This window comes from Lissotriton vulgaris, chromosome 7, assembly GCF_964263255.1.
Source record: "Lissotriton vulgaris chromosome 7, aLisVul1.2, whole genome shotgun sequence".
NCBI classification, from domain to species: Eukaryota; Metazoa; Chordata; class Amphibia; order Caudata; family Salamandridae; genus Lissotriton; species Lissotriton vulgaris.
Genome location: NC_141695.1, coordinates 472,018,813 through 472,042,106, shown reverse-complemented (window position 1 = coordinate 472,042,106; position 23,294 = coordinate 472,018,813). Strand labels below are relative to the sequence as shown.

Here is a 23,294-nt window from a genome sequence, read left to right as displayed (position 1 = left end):
GGTATTATTTCCCATCCTATCTGACGCAGTACGTCCATTAGCCGCCCTCAACTGGTTACCCAAACACAAACCTTTCAGTTGGATGGCCACCTCGGTCCATTTTGTTATAGGTGGCAATTCCAGGTGGGGAATATTCCACCTAGAATCTTTCTCCTCTGCAAGGCACTGATCATCATGCCCTAGGGGCTCGAAAGTAGTATTGAAATCTCCAGCAATAAGCGGCAGGGTACTAGAGGGCATGATCGTCAGCAACCCTTCTAGGGCAGCTATAACCTCAGATTTTCTTCCCCCCGAGTTACCTCGTGCATAGACATTAAAAATGTCTATCCTAGTACCTGAGGGAGCACCAAGTCTCACTGCAAGGATGTCATTACTACAGACTGGGACTGGTACAATATTACAGTTCAGGTTCTGTCTAACCCATATAACTAGCCCACCAGCTGGACAACCCCTATCTTTCTTAACCTCTGGGACATAAAAATGTAAATAACCCAAGCGGAAAACAGGGTCAATTGACCATGTCTCCTGGAAGAGACAAATGTCAAAAGTATCGATAAAATCAGACCACTCTGGTGTTACTGGCTTAGAGCCCATACCCGCGAGATCTCAAGATATCATTGAGGTACTCTCAGCCAAGTTTGACATTTCACCATAGGAGTCGGACCATCCGAAATAACACAATGACTGTCTGGGGGAGGAATCATTGTTGTTAAATCCCTGTGTTCTTGTGTGATGGTAATACTACACCCATAGGGGCCTGGCTGACATATTTGTTTACTAGATCAGTTCCTCTAGGGTGAAAGGTTACTCTATCATCTTTGCCATATTTCCTGGCTGCGGTACTAACCAATTCCATACATAATTTTTCCTGTCCATGCTCCTTAGGGCATAACACTCCCCTTGACAGAGAGGACTGTCAATCGCAATCCTCCAGCCCTCCAGCCCTCCAGCCCTTCAAATCTGTTAAACAACCTTATACCCCCTTCGTTGCCCCAATACTCTTTCTTTACTGGCAGCCTATTTCCCGTGGGCTTGTTCAGATCTTGGTAAAAATGGGTAACAGACAAGGGGCGTATTATCGTCACTGTACTTGCCCCATACCAATAGAGAATGCGTTCCACTGCCCTACTGTCCCTGAAATGAACAATTATGCAATCTCCCTCTATTGATTTTTCCTGTGACCCCACCTAATCTACGCGTTTAGCAAAGAGAATTTCCGCCGATACATTCACGGGTAATGGACGATATGAGTTAAGCCAGTGAATGCACTTATTCTTTAGAACCCAATAATCCTCCATTTTTCCATCGCCTAATCTGGGGACACCCGCAAGCACCACCACATAGGGGACGGATTCAGGAGGGAGATCAATGCGCTGTAGTCTTTTTGTTAGGTGCACCTTAGATTTACCCCTAGTTGGATGAGAGGTGTGAGATGGCACCCTATTAACTCCCCCTGTCACAATCCCTCCACCCGTTGCAGGTTGGCTAGATACATCTTGATTTCCCAGTGATGGCATATGGGAATTATATGCCGTAACCATGGGTTCTCGGTGGGCAGTGCAACCACTCATAATCAGTTGGCCCTTGGAGTGGCCAATCACATTATCATTATTTAGCACAATTGGTTTAGAAACAGTTGGAGGTTTATCCCGGGGTAACGGCCATGTCTGTGCTAATGCAAATGACAGTTCAAGACATACTAATCTATTTTCAATTATGTCCAACCTATCATAAATGGGAAGGCACTTTTTCTTAAAGATAGATTCAAGTTTGGTCCAGAAGTCCGTCCCCAGCTCCTCCGGTATCCTGTCGCCAGTGTTCGACGGCAATGTTATCGCTTCACTAGTATGAGAGCCAGAGTCAGGACTATGAAGCACCAATGCTCCAGCATCCTTGTCAGGAGTTGTAATTTTCCGATTTTTTTCATTCTTCCTTTGAGCATTTACGCCCCCATGTTTCCTTTTAAGAGTTTGGCTTATTGTTGCTTGTGTCCGTCGCTGTTCAGAATTACAAGCGGAGCGGGTCTTAACACGTGGTGTCGGTGATGCCCGTAACATAGCGGGAGGGCACCTCGTGCTCGCAACTATGGCATCAATTGCAAGGAGGCAAGGCTGGTTTTCTCCCAAAGGCAGTGCATTTTCCCCTTCCCCATCGTTCTTACTGCCAGGCTCTGTAAAGTCTATCGCATATGGTTGTGCGGGGGATTGAGCACCGGCCAAAGTACCCAATGATGAGCGTTTCTGGAAGGCTATGTCCATAGGAAGTCTTTTTTCGGTCTGTATAATTTCTTTAGCTAATACAGCAGAGGCTCTAACTAGAAATTGATCAAGAGTTCCCACTATGGACCCATCTACAAGAGATTTCCTTCCTTTTCTAACAATGGAAGCTGCCATAATACAGGAGAGGCGATACCTTCAAGGGTACCAATTTAGGCTTCTATAACGGACCAGGGTGACAGTATTAGAACATGCTTACACTAACTTTCGGGTAGAAGTGTTAGAGGGGTGTCCCGTCCCGTCCTCGAGCCGTTCTCGAACAGGCTCAAATGGGCCCGCCCCTGGCCCGGCGCACGCCCGCGCTGCGTAAAACTAGTCTTCTTAAAGTACTTCCGGTGTAGAGAAGAGGCGGGGCGGTCTCCTCATGGCCCCCGCAGCTCTCTGGACCTTCGAGTCCTTGGCAAAATCCTCGGTGCAGGCAGGTAGGCAAAAGCAAAGGGCGCAGCGTCTCCCGCGAAGCGGGAGGGGCAAGGTGTTCTTAACTGCTGCCCGGTGTGGAGGAGAGGCGGGCGGTCTCCTCACGGCCCCCACAGCTCTCTGGACCTTCGAGTCCTTGGCAAGATCCCCTGTGCAGGCAGGTAGGCAAAAGCAAAGGGCTCAGCGTCTCCCGCGAAGCGGGATGCACAAGGTGTTCTTAACTGCTGCCCGGTGTGGAGGAGAGGCGGGGCGGTCTCCTCACGGCCCCCACAGCTCTCTGGACCTTCGAGTCCTTGGCAAGATCACCGGTGCAGGCAGGTAGGCAAAAGCAAAGGGTGCAGCGTCTCCCGCGAAGCGGGAGGTGCAAGGTGTTCTTAACTGCTGCCCGGTGTGGAGGTGAGGAGGAGAGGCGGGCGGTCTCCTCACGGCCCCCACAGCTCTCTGGACCTTCAAGTCCATGGCAAGATCCCCGGTGCAGGTAGTTAGGCAAAAGCAAAGGGCACATGAAAAGCTAAATCTCAATTCCAGTCTTCTTATGAAGAACCATGGAGAAGTCAGACATTCACATCCCAAAGAGCTCAATCTAGCGATTTGGCTCCTGAAGTCATGGAGTTTGGAACGCAAGTTTGGAATCTGAACCTTGTACTTACATGGCTCATAGGTCCACCATTTGAGCCATTATACAAATGTCCACTACAGTTTCTTTCATGGAAAGTTGTCTTCCTCATTGCGATCACTTCATTGAGGAGAGGTGGTAAACTACAAACTTTAATCTTAGATAACCCTTCTTTCTACTTCATAGAGATAGGGTACTTCTTAACACCAACGCAAAGTTCCTTTCCTGAGTGGTTTCTGCTTTTCACATCAACCAATCCGCTATTGTACTACATTGAAAGAACAAAGGATTTTCGTAAAACAATTACTTTTTGCATTTGCTACACCTCACAATGGCAATCTCATTTTTAGGTCTTGTGGCGATTACCGCGCAAAAGCCCGGTCCCCTCTAGAGACCTATAGCCACTCGCTCAGCTTCCCAGGAGACAGGAGATGGGCACGCCAGGCTCAGCAATCTGATTGGCGCAGGCCGCGCGCAGACAGCATGCCTGAAACACACGCGTGCACACCCACCTCCTGTCTCCACTGCAAGCCTGCTGCTTACTTTCACTTCCCCCCCCCCCCTCCGCCGCCGGCTCCACTGCCCATCACCGCGCACAGGAGTGCTCTGTTCACACAGCACAACTCCCCCCCAGCCCCCCCCTACATCCCCCCCCCCCCCAATGGCCCCCAAGCCGAGGACCCTCCTTCCCACTGCAGGCAGTCAGTCTATAGAGCTCAGTAGACTGCAATACAAATTGCTGTACAGACAGACATCCTGCGGCTCCACTCAAAGTAGCATTCGACAGCCCGATCCTGAATCTTCCCTCACGCTCATCCCATGCACTTTATCACCCTGTCCGTACATATTTCAGTACCCCTCTCTGTCTGACCCTTCTTTCGTATTCCAGTCCGGTACCCCGAAGTAGTCTCCACTGTCTGCTCTCCCCTCCAGCACCCTTCACTCTTCAACCACAATTCAGTACCCCACAATGTGACCCCTCTTCCCAGTCTATGCGAGCCTCCATGAGCAGCTCACACTGTCCGATGCCACACCATGACCGCTCACTGACATTACTTTAGCACTTCACACTGTCCGCTCCTCCTAGCCACACGCTCCCCCGGCCACAGCAGACTCGCTTTCGCCGCTCGCTTCTTACCTTCCCGTGAGAACCGGACCCCTAGCGCAGTCCTCGTTGCCGAGTTCCTGAGCTCCACGTCCGGCTTGCGGGAGCACGGGCTGGAATTTGCCTCCACCGGACAGGAAGAACAGCGGGGCATCTGTAGGGTCCAGCCCAGGGGTGCCCTCGGGCTTATCCAAGTCCACGCTCCGCACTTTACGCAGCTGCTTGCCCCTCCAGTCAGCTCTGGGCGGCTCCCTGCCACCACCGCCAGGATCCCGGAGGCCAGCATGACCTCCAGGCTCTGCACCACTCGCATTCCTGGACCCTGACCCGCCGGACGCTTGCAACCCAGAGGACGCACTCCTGTTCCCGGCCACGGCCGCCATTTATTCTGCCAAGGTTTACTTTCACTCTACTGGACCCAGGCACGGAGCTGCGGGAGGGGGCGGGGTCAAGGGAGGCGGCCCCGGCGTGATGTCACCACACAAGCCGTGGAACCACGCCGAAGGAGACTGGTACAACTTTGAGCTCTGCTCTACCACACTGCTTTCAAGGATGGCATACTCTTGCACACACTCTCATTGCTCACCAATTCAAAGTTTGCTAAAAATGTATTGCAACGCATTGTCATACACAATGCCAACACTCAAACTTTAATCCTGCGAGACCTATTGCCTTGTAAATGCTTGTTAAATCTGGAATTGCCAGAAGGATTGTTAAGTGCTTACAAACTTACTACACTAAAGAGAAACACTTTATCTATAACTCCTAGAGCACATTACACTCGTAAAATGGGAGTGTCTATGGCCTTTTAGGTAACATCCCTATAGCTGACATTTATAAAGCAGCAACATTGTGTGGATGCAATGGAGTTGATGCCCATGTGTACTATCACCGAAAGGAGGAGTCACCTTACCTCATGACTAGAAAAGACTCCTTGGAAGAAAAACAACATGCAAACATCCGTACCCAACACTAGATGGCAGGAGTATGCAAAGTATTTGAATCTACAGCTCTAATGCCAAGAACAGATGCTTACTGGGTAAGTAGCATAATCCCTTTCAGGACAATCATAAAAGAACAACCTTGTTAAAAAGAAAGAGAATGCACTTTAATGCTTACTGATTCTCATATATGAATGCCCATGACTATCATTGAGTAGAACTTCACATTCTTCTTCTTCAAATTTTTTCATGTTGTCAGCCAATGGATTACTGGGCTAAATCAAAGCTGCATCAGACTATTTTACTCTTGAAAGGACATGAGTAGACTGATAGATTTCCTTTTTTGTTTCTTAAGATGTCTCAACAACCAATGAAATTGCTCATTGATATCTCTTCAAGGTTTACACAGTGTTTTCCGAAACTTAACTCGCAGGGCATGTTCACACCTTTTCCATAATAACCCAAATGATCACATATTAAATCAGGAACCCAACACACTGATTTTGGTTCTACAAAGGAGTTCGTTCAGGTCATGGATGAATACCTATTAACTGCATCCCACAAGTCAACAGTCTTCAATGCACAAATCATTTTACACTTCAAATTGAGATCTTTATAAGATTTTGCCATCATCGTGACCATATTTTTATACACTGTTGTCCGGAACAGTCTTCGATGCACCAGTCCTTTTACACTTAAAATTGAGACCTTGGAAAGGTTTTTGCCTTCATTGTGACCTCATTGGTACACACTGTTGTCCAATGTATTTTTTAAATTATCCTTCTTGGTATTCAAACTTCTGGAATGCTCTTTATTTGGCAAACCAGGGTTTTAGGCACCAACGTGCAAATTACTTCAGATTTAAGTTCACATTGTTCCTGCTCCAGTACCTCTTGGGAAGAGCAGCGTGCACAGTAAGATGATGTGCAACTTCTGAATAATTAGTTAAAACTAGATAGTTAGCTATGGTAACTAGTGATTCTGCTAATTTCTGATCATAGGTTTGTGTCTGCTGGATTCCAAGAAGATGGTAGCATTTTAGTAGTTGCAACCTTTTCCCAGGAGCCCCTTCACTTCTAGTGATACCCCCCACTCTGGAACATTCTTTAAATTGAGCCAACAAACTGTTCCATAAATAGAGTGGTACCTGCTGGAGATAGGACTAAACAATATTTCGCTCCTGCTTGCAGTTTTTGCCTCATTTTGATCAGGTCTTCTCAACTGGACTGAGCAACTTCTTGATTATTTGGTGCAAAATGCTTTCAGGAAATGCTATTTTTTTTTTAAAGTAATAATTTTAAAAAATACAGTTTCAAAATAAAAAGTAAATATTTAACCAATGTTTCTTTACCGATGTGATTTTTTTATTTACCTTTTTATGTCTTTTCTCTTGAATGGTGTCTGAGAAACGTTACTTAAACTTTCCCTTTGATATTAAGGATTGGACTCGTACATATATTTTTTATTAATATTTTGTGTAGTCCATCATATTTCTTTTGCCATAGCCAGCAAGTTATGCCTTAGTGGGACTTTTGAAACCTTTTTGGTAAGGTTTTCACCTGGTGTAGTCAAGAGTTAAGTGCATCTCTTCGTAGCCTATCCCGTCCCTATGAAACACATTGTCTGGGTGTGTTTGAATGCTAGTTTATCACCGAGCAGGTCTTCTCTAAAGTTACGGGGAACGGCTCTTCGCACTTACCCTGGTTCCCATAGAGAATAAGTAAACAAGTTGCATGCCTTTCTTTCAGTTCTCACCCATATTATGTTAGTTTAGTCTGCGTGAAGAGAAACATCTGAAATATTAAAAAACTGTAGGTTTAATTCACACTTTCCTGAAAGCAGTCTTCTGTTAACTGCTGATTTCGTTTTTATTGTTCATGTCATTAAAATAACACAGTGAGAAGTTTAAACATGAATCTATACTTGTCTTCCTAATAATTAGTTGGGAAAGTCTATCAGGATAAACCTATTTTAATTTTTTGATTTTCTTTAAGAGTTTTATATGGTGCAAACTAGACCCGAAGATATCGGATATCAGAACGCTTTACATAGCACCAGTTTTGTTTCGTTACATGAAGGCGTGGACCGCCATCTCCCTGTGGCAAATTCCAATTATGTGACGGGACATTGGAGTTTGCTATAGCGGTGCTCCCGCCAAGATTTAGCAAACTCTCTGCTTTCAGCTAGCAAGAGCAGAAAATGCTCTTGCTTGCTTGCTTGCAGTTTCCTTGCCTGCTGTCAAGCGAGCAGGGAAACAGGCTTTGCTTTGAGATCCGGGGTACAGCCTTTTAGCAGCTCTCTGGGTCTCAAAGCAATGCCTGCTCCCACAGGAGGCAGGGAGACGGCAGGGACCACTTGGCCCCCAGTGGAGAGGCCAGGCCCTGGGGCATGGGGTCCTGTGGCCAAAGTTGGCCCAGGAAGGGGGACGGCACCCCTCCCCTTTTTTATAAAAAAAAATAAAGGCCTGGCCCAGGGGATGGGTTCCCGGGGGCCAAAATTGGTGGTGGAGAAATGGGGCATGCCACCGGAAGCCTTCTAGCAAACTCACTGTGTAGGACTTGCTGGAGGCACAGGAGGAGCAGTTGGCCCCCAAGAACCCTCAATAGCCAAGGGGACTTCATCGCCCTACTAATTTGCAGAGTGGTGGAGAAAGGGTGCGTGGCCTCCTACCTGGTCTCAGCAATCCTGCTGTGTGGGACTTACTTGAGGTAATAGGAGGGGTTGTTGACCCCCAGGGATGTCCTTGGAGGCCAACTACCCATTCTTTCTATCTCAAATAAGTCCCGCACAGCGGAATTGCTAAGATGTCTTGGGAGAGTACGACCCCTATCTCCACCCCTCCACAAACGTGGGTCCTGGCACACTACTGGTTGGAGTATGAAGTCCACTTTACTCCTGAAGGACCTTGGGTGCCAAGAAGTCCTTCCGGTACCTCCTGTAGGTACGACACTGCAGGAATCCTGAAAGCTGTTTGGAAGCTCTGCCCCCTTTCTCCACCACACTGCAAACGTGGCTACTACTTTCAAAACCATAAAAATTCACTGGAAAATACAATGGTTACAGGGACATTATAGTTAGGAATTAGAATTTAAAAAAACCTTAGAAATTTACTGAAAAAAACAAAGGTTACAGAGACATTATAGTTAGGAAATGGAATTTAAAAAGCTTTAGAAATTCACTGAAAAAATACTCACTGTATGGTTCAGTGAGTGGATGTGTGTGTTGATCTAGGAATCAGTGAATGGCTGTGTAAGTACTGGTATAGGTAGGCTTTCCTGTTTTCAGTTTCTATTTTTGGTAAATTCTGGTGGGGTTTTTTCAGTGTTTTCAATACCTTAAAAAACAGTTGTTATCAGTGGTTACACATTTTCGCGCCACTAAAAACAACAGAAAAAGTGTTTTTCCGGTGTTTATGGAACGTTTTACCTTTATTATTGATTGCTTTCTGCACTGAAAGAACATGGTATGTAGACAGGGTACTTATAGTGTATATGAAGTCCAAATAGATTTTTGCAAATTAATCTTATTGTAGTACACCATACAATACTTTTTCAGTGAGTCTTTGGGTCATGTGTGCGCGCTCTTTCCTTCCCATGTAAACTTCTGTGAAAAGTCCCTCTCAGCATTCATAGCCCATTGGGCTGAGAACCATCAGCTATGGGATACAGTTGGGATGACTCTTTCTTTGATGCCACTTAAAGCACGAAATGATAAATATTTGAGTTTTAGTTCCTTGCATAAGAAAACAGTGCACCAGAATGGACTAAAAAGTCAATAGCATCCCTCATTAACTCTTGAGATTGTAAAGATCCTTTCAGCACACCATCTAATAAGTGGCAAGGATCTACTACAGGGAATCACTTCAGCTCGGGTATCAATTTTGACAGGTCATCACTGCAAATGCAAACAATATCACTCCAATCTTTGTTGAACTTGGAAAGAACCTTTTTTGCAGAGTATTACAAGTGACACTGCGTTCCATGTTTTCGAAAAGTCAGGTGTCAGGTTTTCACCACTATCCCAGATGCTTGGTGATATATATACTTGTCACTATACCTTGCATTGAATGTTTAAAGCCTGAGGTGTTGGCAATTCACCTACTATCAATACTGACCCACTAAAAACTATGGTCTGATGTATTAAGGTTTTTTTTACCCATTCTGTGGGTAAATGTGATGACACATATTAGGAAAGAGGTTTATAAAAACCAGCCATTTTGCCTATCAGTGAAAGAATCAAATGCAGCCAAAATATCAAATATGAGTTTGATATTTCCTGATTCTCTATGGTTTATAAAATAATTAAACTAGACCTAAACCATGAAACTAAACCCTGCATCTTTAGACCAAAGGCCACAAAACTGAAAAAGTAAAAAGGAAGAAGAAATAATATTTTAGTGCCATCCCTAAAGAACAAAACTCAAGCAGAATAATGTTAGCCAGTCTTACTTTTTGCTAGCTTGTATAACAAAGTTACATTGTATTGACCCTTCAGGAAGAAAAAAATGACTCTTTCACTCTCTTTTTCCTTTCTTTGAATGGCATTTAGCTTGTGGTTGTCCAGGTGTTTTTTCAGTGTTTATATGTTTTCACCGGTGAGAACTATTTTTCTTTCAGTGGTGTTTTATCAGTTATTATAGGTTTAAACCTAAAACCCCACAGCCTAGGTATAGGGTTTGAGAATGGTAGTGTGCAAATTGGAGTGAGTGCATGAAAGGTTATATGGTGTTTGATTTAGTGTGTCAGAGATTCTGTGGATGATATCATTTGAGATGTCATCCGTGATGTCACTGACCATGTCAAGAGTGATGCAATATGTGAGGTCATAAGCAGTGCAATGTGAAGGGCGCAAGTTATAGTTAGCGCACTAATTATAACGGCTGAATTTCACTGAATTTCACTGGTTTTGTACTAGTGAAACCTGAGCCTAACTATAACCTTTGATTTTTTTCTGTGAATTTATATACATATATATTTCCTCTTGTAGGGGATTTCCATTTATAGTCATATTCACTGAATAGCCGCGCCCATGTGCTGGGACCTTGGAGCACTTCTTCAATGTATATCTTGTAAAATGTAGAATTTTGCCTCTCTTCAGGAAGGCATGCAAACACACTTAAAAAAGAAACGGATAATGCAGCCTATTTACATAGGCTGTAATGGCAGAATTCTTCATGAAGTTGAAAAAAGGGGCAGCACAAAGTATTTGTGTAGAATTGCAAGATGTTTTTGCAAATAGCATAAATCTCCCTCACAGACCCTTTTTTATGATAGAGACGAAGCAGAAAGAGAACAGAGTAGCCTTACAGTCTGTCATTATTTGGCTAAAAGAGAGACTCTGCCTTTGAAAAAACAGAGACCACCAGGTTTAAGGTTTAAGGTTTAAGGTTTGTTTATTGTACAGTTAATAAAAACTCACAATTATAAAACGTACAAATTTTAAAAAGTCAGTATCTTCATTAAAACAAGTAAAGTGCAGTAGTTCAAATGTAAAAAGTCTCAGCTTTTGTTGTATATGTATCTGTGGAGTTTTCGTGGCCTTAGTACTTCCACTTCGATGACCGTGGTAGCCAGGGGTATTTGTTTTGTTTTTATTTGACTTCTGCTAGAGAAGACCCTCTGGTTTTTTCGCTTAGTCTTTTGGCCACTATCTCAAAATATTTTGTTATTCTGCAGTTAAGCTGAGTTTCATCAGGGTTGAAACAGAGCATCACGGCTTGCCTGCAGCTCGTTATGCCCTTCTGGTTCCATAATGCTCGTAGCAGGGAGCGCCTTATGTCCAGGAGTTTTGTGCAAATGCAGATTATGTGTATAAGGTCCTCTTTCGCAGAAAGACAGAGGCGGCATTGATTTGCGGGGTTTTCCCTTGCCCATGGTGCCAGGTGCGGAGCTATAGGAATTCTGCCCATGCGCATGTTAAGAAACTTCTTTTTTGTCTTTTGTGTGAGGCCCATCGTTAGGTAGTCTTGTGGTTTTAGAGCGCTGTAACCTTTCAGCACCGCCCAACCGTGCGCTCTCTTAGCTAGGGTGGCTTTGTCCTCGATTGACGAAACCAGCTTAGTGACTTTTGACACCACTTTTTTGAAGGTACGAGGGTCAGTTGCAGACTCCCATAGGTCTGTGAGTCCTAAGACCTTCAGTGAATCCATTAAGTAGGTCCTTGCAGGTGAGTTGTCTCTGATCGATAGTTCCCTCCATAGATGGGCGTTTAAGGACCCTTGGTCCGCATCTCTGATTTTCCGCCAGCTTTTTAGGTATGCGCCTCTTCTCTCGACCGCTTGTTTCTGCAGGCCGAATTCTAGCCGAATTTGTGCTGGTGATGAGTTGTTGGGGAGATGGAATATTGCCCTGTATGCTCGACTGATGGTATTGTCTAGTGTTGTTGCGTCTTTTCCTCTCATGCCTCGCTGCCGTAGGTGAGCATGGGCTGTAAGCGAGCTTTTAATACCTGTAGGAGAGGGCCCAGGGACCGGTCTGGGAGCACTTTCTGCAAAGGTCTTATCGATAGATGGAATGTCGTGCCCTTTCGGCGAATGACATCTAGTTGTTGTTTGAAGGAGCCATTGCCGTCTATTATGACTCCTAGGTATTTGTAGGAGGTTACCTGGTCTAACCTCTGTCCGTTCAGGTACCATGCAGGTTTCCGTTTTTTATGGTAGTTTATTGTCATTACTTTTGTTTTGTTTAAGTTGATAGTTAATGAATTGGTTTTTGAAAAGGCATTGGTTTTATTGAGGAGGTGTTGAAGACCGATAGGGGACCGACTGATGAGGACTAGGTCATCAGCATATAGAAGATTTGAAAGCGTGATGTTGCCTAGTCTTGGGGCGTGGGATTTGACTGTCTCCAGTTCGTCAGGGAGGTCTGCGAGAAAAAGGTTAAACATCGTGGGTGCTAGGATGCATCCCTGTTTCAGGCCTTTACTGGTCTTGATTTGTCTCGAAAGATGCGTGCCGGAACCCAGCTTGATCCTGACCCAGGTGTCGGTATATAGCATTATCAGCTGTTGTAAAAGTGGGCCTGGAATTCCCCTTCTGTCCAGCTTCCGCCAGAGTTTTTGCCGATCCACATGGTCGAACGCGGCACTGTAGTCAATGAAGCACGTGAAAAGTGCCCCCTTTGAGGTTTTTGCAGCGTCGGACAGAAGGGTTAGCGCCATGATGTTGGTTGAGGTGCCCTGGCCGCTGCGGAATCCAGTTTGGGTTGCTGCGATGATGTTTTTTTTCTGTTGCCCAAGATGTTAATTCCTCCAAAATGAGGCCTGCATAGTATTTGGCCTCTGTATCGATGAGGGCAATAAGACGATAGCTACTTGGGTCGTTCCTGGCTCCCTTTTTGTAGATCGGGCTTATTATTGAGCCTCTCCAGAATGTTGGTATGCTGGCCGTTCCTCTTATTGCGTGAAATACTGGTATCAGAGTGTTGCACCAGAAGGCTGGGTCTTGCTTGTATAGAATTGGCGGTATCCCGTTGGGACCGGGGGGCCCCTCGAGTTTGCCTTTCAGGATTAGTTTCCTTAACCTGTCTGGGTTGACCTGGGGTAATATTGCTTCTTGGTGCGCAGTTGGGTCCAGTATGGGTGAATGACCTCTGGCCTCGACTGGGTTTTGGTCCTTGATTGGTTTAGACCTGCTGGCTTGGTTCTCTTTGTGTGGGAATGTGCCCAGTTTGTCGAGGCTCTGATACCCTGCGTCTGACCTCTCTCCCCCTGTTGGCTTGACAACTGCTGGGTCCGCTGTGTTAAAGTGAGCTGATAGATGAGTAGCCCAGTCAGATTCGGAGATGTTGGAGTCAATGCCTTTGTGGCCTGATTGTTGGAGACTGTGGATGATCTTCCAGAAGCCGGAACTATTCTTCTGTTTGGAATTGTGGAGGATTTTTGCCCAAAGGTCCTCATTTAGTTGCCTTTTTCTTTCCCAGGTCTTCTTTTTTAGCAGTGCTTTTAGGTTGCGGAGGTGCTTTTGGGTGCCCTCGATGTTAGGATGTTTTCGGAATTCTTTGAGGGTCTTTTTTTATTTCTTTCTTTATGTTTTTTGTCTCTGCAGTTGTTATTTTGCCGTATGTGATCCTGGCGATGTTATTGCCTTTTTGGGGTTTTATCTCTGTTGCATGTTTGACTCCTATTTCCGTGACGAATTGAGCCCAGGCATCGAGGGGGTTTTTGTTTGAGCTGGATGTCTGATGTAGGATTATTTTAGCGCTATTTTGGAGTTTCTCGAGCTCGGTGGGTTTACATCTTATTCTTCTGTAGTTGATGGTGTGTTCTGTAGCAAAGTATCTTCTTGGAACTGCTTTATTCACGCTAGTCAATTCAAGGGTGGATTCTAGCGGCAGGTGGTCGCTTTGGGTGCTGTATCCTATCTTGAACAAGCTTATCTTCTCGTACAGTGGGAGAGATACGAGTATGAAGTCGAGGTGTGAAAAGGTGCTTGATGAGAAATAAGTCGGTGCTGGAGAAATGTCCTCAGTGAGTCGTCCGTTGAGCACTCTCAGGTTTAATTGCTCGAGATCTTGTACAAACTGGGTTGCGGTTTTGGTGTATCTGTTTCGGAGGGGGGGGGAGAGATTGGCTTGGGATTTTCCAGATGGTATCCATTTCCTTTGTCATATCGTCCGTGGTTTTTTCTCTGAACAGGTTAAGGTTAAAATCTCCTGCCACAAGTACGTTTTCCATGTCCCCCTCGGCCATGAGCCTTGTCAGTTCTTTGATGAGTTCCCTTGACCCTGATTTTTTGTGCTTCGGATGAATGTATGTGTTTATGACGTGTAGCTGTTGAATGACCTGTTCGTTTCTAACTGCAAATGATATACACTGTATTCTGTTTGGTGGGGTGATATTTGCTCTTTTTATTTCCGTTGAGGAGAGTGTTGCGAGTCCTCCTGAGCATCGGCCATAATGGGAGCCTCTGGTTGCCGGATGGGCCAGAGTTGTATAGCCTTGTAAAGGGATGTCATTTGGTTCCCATGTTTCCTGAAGTAGGATCAGGTCAAAACTGTTTAAGTAATTTTGTGTGTCTGGGTCATCCAGTTTGATTGAGAGGCCATTAATGTTCCAACTGCATATTTTGATTTTAGTGAGGGTGGTCGTTGGGTCGGGTGCTAAGGGTGGCACTTTTTGTCAGTTGGAGTCTCCTCCAGGTATAGTACGTGTGATTTTAAGACTGCGTGATGTTGTTTGCTGAGTGGAGGGCTTGTGAGAAAGCGGCAAATATTTGTCAAACCCTGGAGAATGACTAAGCGCTCCTTTTAGTATTGATTTGGCCGGTTGGGTGAGTTCTTGATTCCTTTCTTCAAGGAGCAGAGTGGGGTAGGGTGGCTTTTTTTCTGCTTCGAGTCTGATTCCCCACTATGAAAAAGTGGGAGATTCTTCCATAATTAGGTTTCCTACCTCCCTTGATGACCATGTGGTCTTTGTTGTTTCGTTTCCTTGTGGGTGGGGGGTTGATTGAAATTCGAGTGTTAGCAGATCGGTGGTTTTTATGTTTTTTAGTTTCTCGATTGAATTAATGAGCTTTAAAATGTTGCCCCTGTTAAGAGTGTCCACTCTTCCTCTGGAGATGAATTCTGGAATGAATAAGATTGTGTCTGAGTCCTTTTCCCCCAGGGGAGATGTTTGCTGATGCTTTTGTTGCTCGGTTTGGGTGTTACCGTGTGGTTTATGAATGTACGCTGTTGTTGTCCTGCTATTCAATGTCACACCCTCCGGTTTCTCCTTTATCTGGCTGCTTAACGAGATGTCGACACTTATTGATCGGCGGTTCTGTGTTGTTTCACTGGTGCCGGTCTCATGTTTGTTACAGGTGCATTTTTCTGAGGAATTTTTTGATGTAGCTTTGGTTTGGGTTGGGATGGGGTCCTCTCGGGGCTGTCTGCTTGCTTCCGGGGTTGATTGTGTTGTTACCGCTTGATAGGCCCGTTGCTCTTTTTGTTCCTGTCCTGGTGGGTTTCCGGTTGTCGGTTTAAATGGTTGGCCGACAGGGTTCTGTTCTAAGTAGGGGCTGGGGGCCTCTTTTAGATTCACGAAGGATCCTATTCCTACTTCTGTTGGTGTCTTTGTTTGTAATGAATTTATGGGTGGTAATGGGAGATTTGTAGGTTCCTTTTGGTGCTTGCTGTCACCTGGCTGCTCCTTGTCCCTCGGTGTGGTGAGTTGGCTGTGCTCTTCTCTACTTTTCAATTCTGTTGTTTTCTTGTTCCGGCCCTTTCTTTTTTGCTTACGTCAGGCCCGTGCGTTAGGTGGGATTTCCAGTTCTTCAGCTTGTCCTCTTTTGAGGATGTTCCGAGGCAGTTCTTCAGGTGAGCTTGTTATGGGTGGGGGCGGGCACCACTGTGTGATTGTTTTTATTTTGTGTGATTCTTTGCTGTTTTCTGTTGCCCCTTTGAGGTGAGGGTTATGGGGCCGTCTCGTTGGTGATGGAGATTTCGCTGAAATTGGTGTTGTTACTGGCTTATCATGCCTTTCGATTATTGAGGGGGACTTTGTGATGTTTGTTTTTATGTCCTCCAGAAGGTTTCCCAGCATCGTTGGTAGAGATGATAGTTTGTCAATGATTGGGGAGCAGATGCAGTTGGTTCTTTCAATTTGAATAAGGTTAGCTGACTCCTGTCCTCTTTTTATTAGGCCGTTAAGGTCGGCTAGTTTTCTGTCGATCCCCATAGTGGCCTCTGCTAAGCTTTGTAGGACTGACAGTTGTAGATCGAGTTTATCTGATTGATACTGAAGTGCCGTTGAGGTTAGCTTTGCTGTATTGAGTAGGGTTGCCCAGAAGAGGTTAGAGGGATCTCCGGTCCCCTCTGTTGGTAGATGGGAGTTTTCTTCGCTGTTACCATAGGTGGGTCCTGTGACGTTGTATGTTGCCACTAACTCACTCCATTCTTGAGATACCAGGAAAGACATGTCCCTATCTGGGGAGCTTTGGTCTCCTCTTACTGTGTGTGGTGGCTGGTTTGCAGGGTCAGGTTTTGGTCCTGGTGTGTCGGGAGCCTCAGTGTGGCTTTGAGTTATTTGTGCTGTATGGGCGATGGTTGCTAGTGGAGGTGCTGATTCTTGAGTTGTTGGTACTTCTGCCGCCCCTTGGTGTGTGTGTGGGGAGGAATTATTTGGAGATAGGTGTTTTTTGTTGCTATCCGGCCCCAAGGGCCCTGGCAGCTCTGACAGGTGTTTCCTTGATGTGTCCTCCTTTAGTGAGGGACTTATTTGGATTGTTTCCTCATAACGTCCATCACTGCTTCCCTTAATTGGTTCCTCTGATAGGGGGGCTTGGCTGGTGGTGCCTTCTAGTGACTCCTGCCTTCTGGTTTCTATTGCCTCATTGTCCCCTATGCCTGCTTCGCCACCTACGTCATTCGTTCTTTCCCTTTGGGTCGGCGCATTGTGAATATCTGCTACTGAGTAGCTCGTAGTTTGTGAAAAGGCGTTATTTGCCTTGGCGGGTTGTAATGGGGATTGGAGGCCTGTTATGGAGTCATTTGAGGAGACGATGACATTTCCTGGATTTTTTAGGAAGGCAAATTTTGTGTAGATTTTCGGCTGAAAATTGTGTTTTGTCTCTGTTTGCTGACCCGCTACATTGAGTAATTGGTGGGTGTTTTTCCTTTTGTTACTTCTGGGTTGATCTGAAAGTTGGATTGGGCTGTGATTGTTGTCCTTATCGGATTGTTGACAACCGGTTTGCGGACCGTCGTTTATGGTAGTGTTGTATTCATTCCTTGTTGTTTTGTCTTTTTCTTTTTTACTGTTGGTAGCTCGCTTATTTTTTTCCGGTGATGCTGAGCTCGTAGTTGTGTTGTTTCTTTTTCTTTTGGCTGGTTGCTTTGTTGGAGGTCTCCGTTCCCTGCCCGACCTCATGGTAATCCGGTGAGTTCCTTCCAGGGGCTCAGGAAGTCACTCTGTCTCTCTGTGTCTCCGTGTCTTTGGCGCCGAGACTGTGGTGCTACTGCTTCTGCTGCTGTGGGCCGGTGTTCTGGTGCCCGTTGGCGCTGCAACGGTTTTGCGTGAGTTGCAACGTTTCAGGCTTCTCGGGCTTCTCTGCTGCTGGTCTGACGCTTGCTATAGGTGAGCTGTTTGCGTGATGTTGTAAGGGCAGTTGACTGTGGTCTATTGCCTTCTCCAGCAGCTAATTGCAATGCTTCACATGCTCAGGTGGGGCAGAGGAGTCTATTACAGGTGCCTGCCGCTGGGAGCCTCAGTTTCCAACCTCCTGCCTGTTGTCACCTCGCCTGCTCTCACTGTTCTTTGCTGGCTTCTCTCGCTCTTGCTGTCTGGTGGGCGCTTTTAAGGGGGGAGTGTGGTGGTATGCGGGAGGAGAGTAAGGATGGAGGTAAAGGAAAAAGTTATTGCGTACTCACTCTCTCCACCGTGGTCGCGCTCGCCGCTGCCAGTGGTCGTCAGATTGGTCAGATTGGTCCCCCAGATGATTTCCAAAAATTCCCTGGAACTCCAAGTCCAAGTTGTACTCTCAGCCGCCCGCCTTTGCTCGCGGGCAGATAGGTTATGTCCGCTCTGCACTTAATGTTGGCTGCTGTTTTAGATGGCAGATAGCAGATGGTGCTCAGCTACTCTGCTTCACTGAATTCCAGGTCAATCCTCTGCTCTGGCTCTCTGCTGCTCTGCTGCTCACGCTCGCGCTGGCTCTGTTGCTGGTTGCTGCCTGGTTGCTGCCTGTCTCGGTTTACTCGCCTCTTGCTTTACATGGCTCGAGATTCTCAGCCAGAGTAGGAGAGCTGACGCAGGGCGCAGGGCAGGTATACCAGGCTGGGCTGCTGGACTGCCAGCAGCTGGCTGCTAAACGCGGACCGCCTCGAACTCGTGCCTGCTCCTTCGCTGCCTGGCGCTTGCCGCTTGCTGGGAGCTTGCTGGGAGCTGGGAGCTGGAGGCCAGGCCAGGCCAGCAGCCTGAGGTTACTCCGGGTGTCCCGAGCCCCCGAGCCCCCAGGTGCGCGAGGTGCAGGTTCACCAGTATCCCATCATGTTCAGCAGGTGGCCGTTACTTCAGTTCTTTTTTTTGGCACCTGCTTATAGGACCCTGGAGCATTGAGCTCGGCGAAATATTGGCTTTTCTCTTCAATATTCTCTACTGAATTTTGGTTACAACCTTTTCACTTGACTTCTTTAGTCTTCTGGCTTTTTCTGACAGAAATTAGAGGCTTTTTGACAGAAAAAGGCCCTCTCTTTTTAACAAATGCCCAGTCTGTAGGAGACAAAAGACCAAGACATATCCTCATGAGGTGTGTGTTCTCTGCCTCCCAGAAGATCATGTTCCTGAGTCTTGCCATCACTGCAGAAACGTATCAAGATGCACCCTGGGAGACTGAGAGAAGATTTGCATTGATGGTACCGTGGATTGAAGAAGACTACAGGCACAGTCTGAAGGTGGGACCTCAAGGCCAGGAGAGAGTAAACCTCTACTAGGGCTCTGTCATATGTCTCTGGAGGGCATGCCAAGAAGAAAACAGCACAAAAATGCAATTGGTCCTTGTCGACATCGAAAGCATTGATGTTGAGGAAAGGTACGGAATCGACCTGTTTGCCGTCTATACATGAGTTGACGTAGAACAAGTGCTGCAGATTAGCATGAAGGCCAGTTGTATCGAATATCTAAGTCGATAGCTACTCCGTCGACCCGCAAGCCTTGCTCGACGCCGTTGGCTGTTACCAGCAACCTGCAGGTCAAGGTTCATCGACGTCGAGAACTCTTTCGACGTCATCTAGGCTACAGAAGGCAAGAAAAAAGTGAAGACACTAATACTCCTTCCCATATTCGGAGTACTCTAGAACACATTTTTCTTCTTTAGGGGTCCAACCATCCTCTCCACTTCCAGCTTCGACTCCTCCTCCTCCATCTCGGCATCCTCCACTGCCTCTTCCACCACTACCTCCATTTCCACCTCATCCACCACAGCCTGCAGCTCCACTGGCACCAGATCTCATTCCAGGTTGCACCATAATTCTAGACATCATCATCACAGCCCAGGGCGCACTTCTATCTCTTCTAGGTGCTCCCGCCATCATCATCATTATTCACGATCTTGGTCAAGGCATCATACAGACACATTCTTCTCTTTTACCTGGCGATATTCCCCAACGCTTTTGTACTCTCCACCTCCACGTAATGTTATGTTAATGTTATTAAGATTCGTATAGCGCTAACTGTTACTCGGAGGTGTCCTGGCGCTGAGTGAAAGTCCTGGCTGAAGATGAGATCGGTGAGGTTATTAGCTGATTTACTGTACAAAGAGCCAAGTTTTTAGTGCCTTCCGAAAAGCTAGAAGATTGTTAATGTTTCTTAGGTGAGGTGGGAGGATGTTCCATGCTTTGGCCGCTTTGGCTACAAAGCTTCTACCGCCCCAGTTGGCCTTTTTCACCTTAGACGCTACCACAGCTTCGCCTCAGATGACCGCAAAACTCTTTTTGGCGTGTACCAGGGAAATGTTTGTTTTAAGAAGTCCGGCCCATTTCCATGCAGGGCTCTAAAGACCAGACACAATGCCTTGAACTCAGAGCGCTTCCTAACCGGAAGCCAGTGGAGCTTTTTTATTTTATCAGAGATTGATTCAAATTTTGGTGTGCCTGTGAGGAGTCTGGCAGCTGCATTTTGAAGGATTTGTAGTTTGTTCAGCGAACTCTAGTGAATCTTGAGATATAGACTATTACAATAGTCCAATCTTGAAATTATTAATGCAGTGACTACAATATGTTTCGCCTCATTTGGTAAGTCTCATTATTTTTTTACATGATCTAAGAATAAAGGATGTTGAAGAGACCACTTTGTTCACCTGGTCTTTGAAACTTAGTTTATCTTCTATCCATACTCCCAGGTTCTTCACCTTCCTGATTGGGATAGGGAGCAGACCTGATGCCTCCGGCCAACAATTAGGGGTCCAAAAATTGATATTATTACCAAAAAGCATAACCTCCGTTTTTGTGGAGTTGAGTTTTAAGCAATTTTGGGCCATCCATAAGCCCACTCTATTCATGCAATCTTGCAGCCTCGCTGCGGTTTCCTTAATCGTTTCTGGCAATATGGTCACTACAATTTTTGTGTCGTCCGCATACGACGTCAAATTGAATCCAAAGGATTCAATTTAAGGAGCCATTGAGGATACGTAAACATTAAATAGCGTTGGACTGAGCGAGAACCCCTGTGGGACTCCACAGGGTGAAGAAAAGTGCTTTGCTTCAAATTTATCGAGGGCCACAGTTTATATTCTGTCTGTCAGGAAGGATTTGATCAGTTTCCATGCCACATATATCACTGGTGGATGATGTCACCACATTTCAAGAGGGTCTTGTGAAGGGGGCAACAAAACTTAACATCCCTATGCCAACTAACACCAATGGCATCAGTTATTTTTGAGACTCTACAACACAGGTCAGCATGCCAACATTTGCTTCCTCTAGTACCAGGCCTCCTTGAACCTGCTATGGCCTATGTAAAGCCAGCACCATCCAGGCTTCAAAAGAAATACCACCCTCCGGAGTATGATCCTGCTTTCCTCAGAGCAGATCCTACACCAGACTCGGTGATTGTGAGAGCAACAAAGAAACATGCAACTACTCCCACTTCTAAAGTACCTCCTGATAAGTCAAATGTTGGACTCTGTGGGTCGTAAAGTATGTGGTACGGCAGCAACCACTAAGCAGCCAGCGCCACTGCCCTTCTAGGCAGATACGACAGGGCACTATGGGAATCAATGAACCAGTTTGTGGAATATCTGGATAAGAGGGAAGACTTCATGGAATTCCTGAATGAGGGATTAATGGTCTCAAATCAGGTTATTAGTGCCGCAGAACCCTCTTCCCTATTAGCAGCTCAAAAGTACTGCGACAGCGTCACTCTTAAAAGGCACTCTTGACTTCACCTTACATCCCTCAAGCAAGAATCGCAGCAAAGAATATTAAATCTGCAATTCTCTGGTATCACTCTATTTGGAAGCCAAGCCAACAATGAGATGGCACAAATGAAAGCGGAAATGGAAACTCTAAAGGCAGTTGGCTTAGAGAGACCCAGGGAACAGAGGAAATCTTTGCAACCATACCGACGCCAATTTTATTCCAAGCAGGTTCAAATTCCTCTGTTGTATCTGGGCCGCCAGCAAAGCAGTGCACAACAGCATCAATGTCCATACCAATCCTATCAATGAAAGCAGCCTAGAAGGAGGTCTACCCAGCAGCCGGCTAAAGGAGCCAAGCTAGCATCCAAATCAAAACCCTGTATCATTACTTCCCCTTCTTCTATTACCCACTCCAATGGATGGAAGCATCTGGCATTAATTGGCAGAGTGACAAAATATAACCCAAACGTTTACGATGGACATTGTTTCAGGTTCAATAGACGCCACCGTCCATATCTCTGAAACCATCCATTTTCAAACTCCCACTGTTACGAGCAGAACGCAACATCCTCTTACAAAAGCTGGCAGGGGAACCTGTTCCTCACCAACAACAAGGTACAGGCATTTATTCCAAGTACTTTCTCCTCAAGAAGAAAGACAAGAACAAATTCAGAAGCATACTCAACCTCAAAACAGCCAACAATTGGATTCTGCAAGAAAGGTTCCGGATGCTGGCATTACACCAAATTTATACTCAATTACACCTGGTGGATTGGCTCTGTTCCATCGACCTTTAAGACACAATTAATAAGGATTCATAAAGCGTAGCTAATCACGCAATAAGCTATCTGGGCACTTGCAGGCCCCGGAAGCTTATTCAAATAGAAGGGTCGGAAGTCCGGAAGTGAGGTGATGATCTGGAGGTGCATGGAGAAACAGTTTCAGGTCTTTGCTGCAATGTGAGAGAGTGTTCTCTATTTGTGCTTCGATAGATGCTGGGAATATGGGCAAGTGAAAGGGAGGCAGAGCGTAGTCTTCTCGCGGGTTGTTGTAAGTTCAGGTGGTAGTTAATTGTTAGATTTGGGGGTCTATAGTTGGCAGAGGTAGGTACCTGTGACCAAATAGGGACCCTTGGGCCTAGTCAGAGTAAGGGGCTACACTTCTTAAATAACCCCTGCTCACCCCCCTGGTAGCTTGGCATGAGCAGACAGGCTTATCTCAGAGGCAGTGTGTTAGACATTTGTTAAGACATACAGTAATATAATGACAGCACTACAGATAAACACCACACAGGTTGTATATCAAAAATAAGTATTCTTTATTTATTTATTTATTTATTTATATTCTTGTAGCGTGCCTGAATCAGCCCCGAAGGGGTATCTCCGCGCGTAGCTTCTGTAAGAGTTGGGCAAACTATATTGAGGGGGTGACAAAGGGAAGAGCTAAATTAATCTTGTGTGAACAGGTAAGTTTTTAATTTCTTCCTAAAGGAAAAGAGGTTGGAAATTTGTCTTAGCTGGGGTGGGAGGGAATTCCATAACAAAGGGCCTTTAAGGGAGGGTGCTCGACCACCCTGTCTAGCTCTGGTAACTTTAGGTACATACAGCAACATGGTGTTGCTGGACCGCAGAGCACATCCGGGAGAGTAGGGAAAGAAGATATCTTTTAGATATTTGGGACCAGACCCATAGATGCACTTATGCATGATACAGCAGAGTTTGAAGTTTACCCGCTGTTGCACTGGAAGCCAATGAAGGTGGGAAAGGAGAGGGCGGGAAGGGGTGCGGGGAGGGACATTCAGGATGAGTCTTGCCGCGGTGTTCTGCACCACCTGCAGTCTACGTAGTTGTTCATGGTTGGCGGAAATGAGTAGACTGTTACAATAGTCTACCCGTCCAAGGACTAGTGCCTGTACCAGCGTTTTCCTATAGGTGTTTGGTAGGAAAGGGAAGATACGCCGTAGAAGACCGATTGTACGGAAGCACGTTCCCGTGACCTGGCTGACGTGATCTTTCATAATCAGAGTTTGGTCTAGGCGTACCCCCAGGTTTTTGATGGTTTGTTTGGGCGCTGGGACAGGTCCTAGTTCAAGTGGCCACCAATCCGG

At 46.0% G+C, this 23,294-nt stretch overlaps 2 protein-coding genes across 3 annotated transcripts in view; both read left to right on the top strand.

Annotated features, from left to right (window-relative positions):
* The window catches only part of LOC147701895 (uncharacterized), a 278,593-nt gene that overhangs the window by 186,514 nt on the left and 68,785 nt on the right, over positions 1 to 23,294 (top strand). The gene's annotated exons all lie outside the window — the stretch shown is intronic.
* Positions 1 to 23,294, top strand: part of LOC147701896 (uncharacterized) — a 71,648-nt gene that overhangs the window by 14,983 nt on the left and 33,371 nt on the right. The gene's annotated exons all lie outside the window — the stretch shown is intronic.